Source organism: Ascaphus truei, chromosome 11 (genome assembly GCF_040206685.1).
Source record: "Ascaphus truei isolate aAscTru1 chromosome 11, aAscTru1.hap1, whole genome shotgun sequence".
NCBI classification, from domain to species: Eukaryota; Metazoa; Chordata; class Amphibia; order Anura; family Ascaphidae; genus Ascaphus; species Ascaphus truei.
In genome coordinates, this window is record NC_134493.1 from 54,098,681 (window position 1) to 54,105,268 (window position 6,588).

Below are 6,588 nucleotides of genomic sequence, written 5' to 3' on the forward strand. Positions count from 1 at the left end.
AGTGTCTGTATGTGATTCTGTGCGTCTGTGTGTGCATCAGTGTTAGTCTGTATTAGTGTGTTTGTGTGTATATCACTGCAGTGGGTGTGTATGTGTAAGTGTGTCTGTGTGTATCAGTGTGTTAGTGAATCGGTGCAGGGGGATAAAGAGCATCTGATGCATTAGGGGTCAGCAGCTAGAAATGGCAGAGGGATCATTAACCCCGTCCCTGCCAGAGGTGCCAGCACACACACTGTATGCCCCACTCAGCAGAGGTTATCAAGGTGACATTGAGAAAGGTGAAGTCTACAGACCAGCTCTACACACACCACACACACCACGCACACCACACAGAGTGGCATTGAGACAGGAGGGATCACCTGACAATGACCGGAGGAACTTTCTGTTACCAAAGGAGGCCAAGGAGCCAGCGTCTCAGTAGCCCCAGGCCTTTTAAAGTGTAACGGCGGCCATGCACACACAGTTATAGACTTTTAATGCTGGGACACAGCAGGGAGAAGGCAGCCCGTGTGACAGGAGGCTGCCCGTGTGACGGGAGGCTGCGTCAGTCCCTGCGGGAGCTGTGTTGATTTCTTCTCCTCTGTCAGTGAAAGGGGGGGAGATAGGAGCTCCTGAGATTCCCCTATCTCCCCCCCCCCCCCCTCCCTGGTTCTTATCTCTGATGTTACAGAGCCTGTCTCAGCACTGCCAGCGTGTGCGCTGAAAGCCAGCTGCACGGGGGGAAAGTAGGCCAGGCCGAGTCTCAGAACAGTGTGTAATAACCCAAAAGAAAACAAATGACACTAGAGATTTCGGCTAGATCGAGGTTGCCAACTCCAGCCCTCGAGGGCCACCAACAGGTCAGGTTTTCAGGATATCCCTGCTTCAGCACAGGTGCTCAATCAGTGGCTCGTCGTTGACGGAGCCACTGATTGAGCCACCTGTGCTGAAGCAGGGATTGTCCTGAAAACCTTACCTGTTGGAGGCCCTCGAGGACTGGCGATGGCCACCCCCCGAGCCAGGCGCTGCAGAAGTTTGGTCACCATAAATGAACTCGTCACTTAAATGTGCATTGTACGTTGCATACAGCCCTTCTGTTCCCCTTAAGCAGGGGGGGTCTCCGGAGCAGAACCGCGGGCCATCGCAGCTCCTGGGACCCCCTGGCTTCCTGAGATACGTACCTGGGGAAGTGCCGTCGCTGCCACGTCCTGGTGGAGTAAATCGCCCGCGCCGCGAAGGGCCAATAGGAAGCCGCGGCGGATGACGGCGAAGGCTTCCTATTGGCCAGCGTCACACGTGGGATTCAAACCTTCATTTTAATTCCCCTGAAGGGGGAGGGGGGGGTAACCGGCGGGATCTTGTGAGCCAGGGGGTCGCCGGAGCAGAAATGGATGGGTCTGGAGACCCGTCTTTGCCACCCATGTAAAAAATATAGGAGGGGGGGGGGGGGGAGGGAAGGTGAAATAAGAGGTACTGCTCCTTTAAATCACTATGGTGGATTTTTTTTTTACGAGGTCCCGAAAAACATTTTTTTTTGTAATAAATATTAATGTGTGAATGTCATTTTGAAATGTTTATTTTCTTTTTTTATATATGTAAAGCACGTGACCATGTATAATTCTACATTGTTACCTAAGCTGGCAAGCGTTCGGTGCTCCTGTTATAAATCTGTCGAAATCCTACTTGTGTGCCTAACATAATCAATCCTTCAGTGAGTGTAACTCAGCAGCTACAATGTATCCTGATATTACTAAGGTAACATTGCCTATTGTTACAGTTTGCAGCTCATACATTGGCTACAAATGATCCCAAACAGGAAAGTGTTGCACAGATCTTGCGCTGCTGGGGAGGTGGGCTAAACCCTGCTATAGAAATCACAGGAGGCTCCGTATATTACACCTCATTACAAATGGTGTTAAGAGTTGAATAAAAAATATGTAAACAGTCACTGTTATCTAATGCTACAGGACTGATTCATTTACAAAAACCAGATAAGATTTCACATTTTGCTGCTTTAATGTTATTATTTTGTCCGTACATATCGTAAACGCATTGCTGGCCCCCTACCTGTCAGCCAAAGGTTAAATGATGAAGCAGCCGTTCGGGGGGATGGGTGGGGGATGGTAGACAAGGCGTTAGACGGCCAAGCGCTTTCACCCATTGCAACTCCAGCATCGGTGGCTAAGTGGGACTGAAGCCTCCCGAACCGCAGGGTACACGAGTCACCGTTTCCTCCCCCGTCTCTGTCCCCCTGTGTAGCATTAGCTGGCAGCGGCCGCCCAGGCAGGACTTCATGGAAGGAGTGCTGCGTCCCCAGACTGAGGCACAGGTAAGTGACAGCAGGGGCGGGGGAACAGGTCACTCACAGGGGACACTGGCTGACCACCCAACGCAGGCTGAGGATGAGGACACACAGGCCAGGCGCTGAGAGGAGGGGGGGAAAGGTCACTCACAGGGGACACTGGCTGACCACCCAACGCAGGCTGAGGATGAGGACACACAGGCCAGGAGGAGGGAGGGGGGGAACAGGTCACTCACAGGGGACACTGGCTGACCACCCAACGCAGGCTGAGGATGAGGACACACAGGCCAGGAGCTGAGAGGAGGGGGGGGGGGTAACAGGTCACTCACAGGGGACACTGGCTGATCACCCAACGCAGGCTGAGGATGAGGACACACAGGCCAGGAGGAGGGAGGGGGGTTACAGGTCACTCACAGGGGACACTGGCTGACCACCCAACGCAGGCTGAGGATGAGGACACACAGGCCAGGAGGAGGAGGGGGGTAACAGGTCACTCACAGGGGACACTGGCTGATCACCCAACGCAGGCTGAGGATGAGGACACACAGGCCAGGAGGAGGGAGGGGGGTTACAGGTCACTCACAGGGGACACTGGCTGAGGATGAGGACACACAGGCCAGGCGCTGAGAGGAGGAGGAGGAGGAGGGGGGGGGGGCAGGTCGTTGTGAAGGAATGGCACATATATGTTGATTTCATTTGGAGAAATGAATTAGATTGTCTGTGGGGCCCTTGGGAAATGAGCGATGAGAAGCGGTGCCAGGGTACGGGTAATCACACTGCTCTGTGCGGCTCTGCCTTTCATCCTCGTTTTAATCTTTATCTTCCTCTCTCTCTCTCTCTCTCTCTCTCTCTCTCTCTCTCTCTCTCTCTCTCTCTCTCTCTCTCTCTCTCTCTCTCTCTCTCTCTCTCTCCATCCTTCTATCTCTCTTATACCTATCTTTCCTTCTTTCTGCCTCTAACTCCCTCTCTTTATTTACTTGCTTCCTTATTACTTTCTCTCTCCCTCTTTCTTTTTCTTTATTTCTCTCTTGTTCTCTCAATCTCTCTCTCTCTCTTTCCTTTCCTTTCCTCACATTTCCTTTTGTGTGCTTCTCTGTATTACCACTTGTATCTCTCTCTCTCTCTCTCTTCCTATACATCTCTCTCTCCCTCCCTCTCTCTCGCTTCTCTGTATTACCACTTGTATATATCTTGCTCTGTTTCTTTCTTTCTTTCTTTCTCTGTCTCTCTCTCTTCTCTGTATTACCACTTGTATATCTCTCGCTCTGTTTCTTTCTTTCTTTCTTTCTCTGTCTCTCTCTTCTCTGTATTACCACTTGTATATCTCTCGCTCTGTTTCTTTCTGTCTCTCTCTCTTCTCTGTATTACCACTTGTATATCTCTCGCTCTGTTTCTTTCTTTAGGCCGACAAGATGCTCAGCTGTTTCTTTGATTCACTGACCCCCGACAGCATTCATCAAATAGCGCCTCAGGCTTCCTGAGAGAGGAGGGACGCACCCCTCGTCACCATCACGCCAATCACGGCAGACTCCGTGTCACCCTGCCGTCACACAGAAGAGAAGCGTATGAAGGATTTAACCTCTCCTCCTCTGGATAGGTCTGCAGAGACTTGAGGAGCAGTGCATGTCTATATAATAAAAGGCACTGAAGGAACTAATACCATGGGGATTTTCTCTGCTACAGACACAAAGTGAGACACATCAACTGCGTTGGGGAGCAGCAGCTCAGTGTCTTAGCTGTTATTGTCCATGTGAGCTCCTGCTCCAAGTTTCTTCTCATTGCTGAGGATGGTCCATTTCAGATCGTGCTCAGCAATTGTTCTTTTCCATATGCTCCAAGTGATCTCAGCTCATGGTGTCTTCTCTTGGGAAACTCCATATGAATCCCTGTTCATGGCTGTTAGCTACAGTGGTCTTTCCTTGGAACTCGCTTATCGAGGCCTACTCTGTTCAGTTGGCATGTTCCATTTGAGTTTTGGTTCGCAGTCTGTTCTTATTCCTTGCAATGCTTGTGTTCTATCCCTGTTTGTGGCTGTTTTACTTGCTTGTTCTCACCCTCTTTGAACACTGCATTTAGGTTTCGGTGTAGGGTTTGTTGTCATGTTTTGGAATTCTCCATGTGTGCTCCAGCTCAGGGTCTGATCTTTTGCTTTCGGACGCTCCTTATAAATTTCTGTTCATGGCTGTTTTCTCTTGGGATGAACCGTACAGGACATGCTCTCTATCCTTGGGATACTCGTGTTTTATGTGAGTTTAGTTCACAGTCTGTTCTCTTCCCTTTTGGATGGTCCATTACAGCTCAGTCAGGGTCACCTCCCTCGGGATGGTCCATAAAAGCTCTCTAAGGGTCTCCCTTGGGATGGTCCATAAGAGCTCTATTAGGCTCATCTCACTCAGGATGATACATACGTTTTCTTATGTCTCCTTCCTTTGGATGGTCCAGAAGAGCTCACTCAGTCTGTTTTCTTGTTCTCTTCCTTTTGGATGGTCCCCATGAGCTCTGTTGGGGTCTCACCCTCTGTATTTTTTATAAGCACTTCTTCAGGTTCTGTCCTTTTGATCTCTTCCCTTTAGTTGGTCAATGTGGGTGTCTGTCAGGGTCCTATCTTCCCTACATATGGTCCATGGCCTATGTCAAGGTCTCTTCTCATACTCGGGTCCAAGAGAGTCTCTCTCAGGGTCTATTCTATTCCCTTTTGATGGTCCATGTAAGTCTTTCTCACAGTCCCTACCCTTCAGATGATCCATGTGAGTTTCTCTTGAGGACTGTTCTTGTGATCTGGTTAATGTGAGTCTCTCTCAGGATCTGGTTAATGTGAGTCTCTCTCAGGATCTGGTTAATGTGAGTCTCTCTCAGGATCTGGTTAATATGAGTCTCTCTCAGGATCTGGTAATGTGAGTCTCAGGATCTGGTTAATGTGAGTCTCTCTCAGGATCTGGTCCATGTGAGTCTCTCTCAGGATCTGGTTAATGTGAGTCTCTCTCAGGGTCTGGTTAATGTGAGTCTCTCTCAGGGTCTGGTTAATATGAGTCTCTCTCAGGGTCTGGTTAATGTGAGTCTTTCTCAGGATCTGGTTAATGTGAGTCTCTCTCTTAGGGTCTGGTTAATATGAGTCTCTCAGGGTCTGGTTAATGTGAGTCTCTCTCAGGGTCTGGTTAATATGAGTCTCTCTCAGGGTCTGGTTAATATGAGTCTCTCTCAGGGTCTGGTTAATGTGATTCTCTCTCAGGATCTGGTTAATGTGAGTCTCAGGGTCTGGTTAATGTGAGTCTCAGGATCTGGTTAATGTGAGTCTCTCTCAGGATCTGGTTAATATGAGTCTCTCTCAGGATCTGGTTAATGTGAGTCTCTCTCAGGATCTGGTTAATGTGAGTCTCTCTCAGGATCTGGTTAATGTGAGTCTCTCTCAGGGTCTGGTTAATGTGAGTCTCTCAGGATCTGGTTAATGTGAGTCTCTCTCAGGATCTGGTTAATATGAGTCTCTCTCAGGATCTGGTTAATATGAGTCTCTCTTAGGATCTGGTTAATATGAGTCTCTCTCAGGATCTGGTTAATATGAGTCTCTCTCAGGATCTGGTGATATGAGTCTCTCTCAGGATCTGGTTAATATGAGTCTCTCAGGATCTGGTTAATATGAGTCTCTCTCAGGATCTGGTAATGTGAGTCTCTCTCAGGGTCTGGTTAATGTGAGTCTCTCTCAGGGTCTGGTTAATATGAGTCTCTCTCAGGATCTGGTAATGTGAGTCACTCTCAGGATCTGCTTAATGTGAGTCTCTCTCAGGGTCTGGTTAATGTGAGTCTCTCTCAGGGTCTGGTTAATGTGAGTCTCTCTCAGGATCTGGTTAATGTGAGTCTCAGGATCTGGTAATGTGAGTCTCTCTCAGGGTCTGGTTAATGTGAGTCTCTCTCAGGATCTGGTTAATGTGAGTCTCTCTCAGGGTCTGGTTAATGTGAGTCTCTCTCAGGATCTGGTAATATGAGTCTCGGGGTCTGGTTAATATGAGTCTCTCTCATGGTCTGGTTAATATGAGTCTCTCTCAGGGTCTGGTTAATGTGAGTCTCTCTCAGGATCTGGTTAATGTGAGTCTCTCTCTCAGGATCTGTTAATATGAGTCTCTCTCAGGATCTGGTAATGTGAGTCTCTCTCAGGGTCTGGTTAATGTGAGTCTCTCTCAGGATCTGGTTAATGTGAGTCTCTCTCAGGATCTGGTTAATATAAGTCTCTCTCAGGATCTGGTTAATGTGTGTCTCTCTCCCAGGATCTCTTTTCTATCCTGGTTTCTATCTATTGTTCTGACATATTTATG

The 6,588-nt window shown here is 48.7% G+C and overlaps 1 long non-coding RNA gene across 1 annotated transcript; it reads left to right on the forward strand.

Moving 5' to 3' along the window:
* Nucleotides 1-1,541: 1,541 nt before the first annotated feature.
* Nucleotides 1,542-6,264, forward strand: LOC142463516 (uncharacterized). The gene is made up of 3 exons (XR_012787447.1): nt 1,542-1,734; nt 2,239-2,308; nt 3,685-6,264. It is a non-coding gene; the product is annotated as an uncharacterized LOC142463516 (long non-coding RNA).
* Nucleotides 6,265-6,588: the final 324 nt, after the last annotated feature.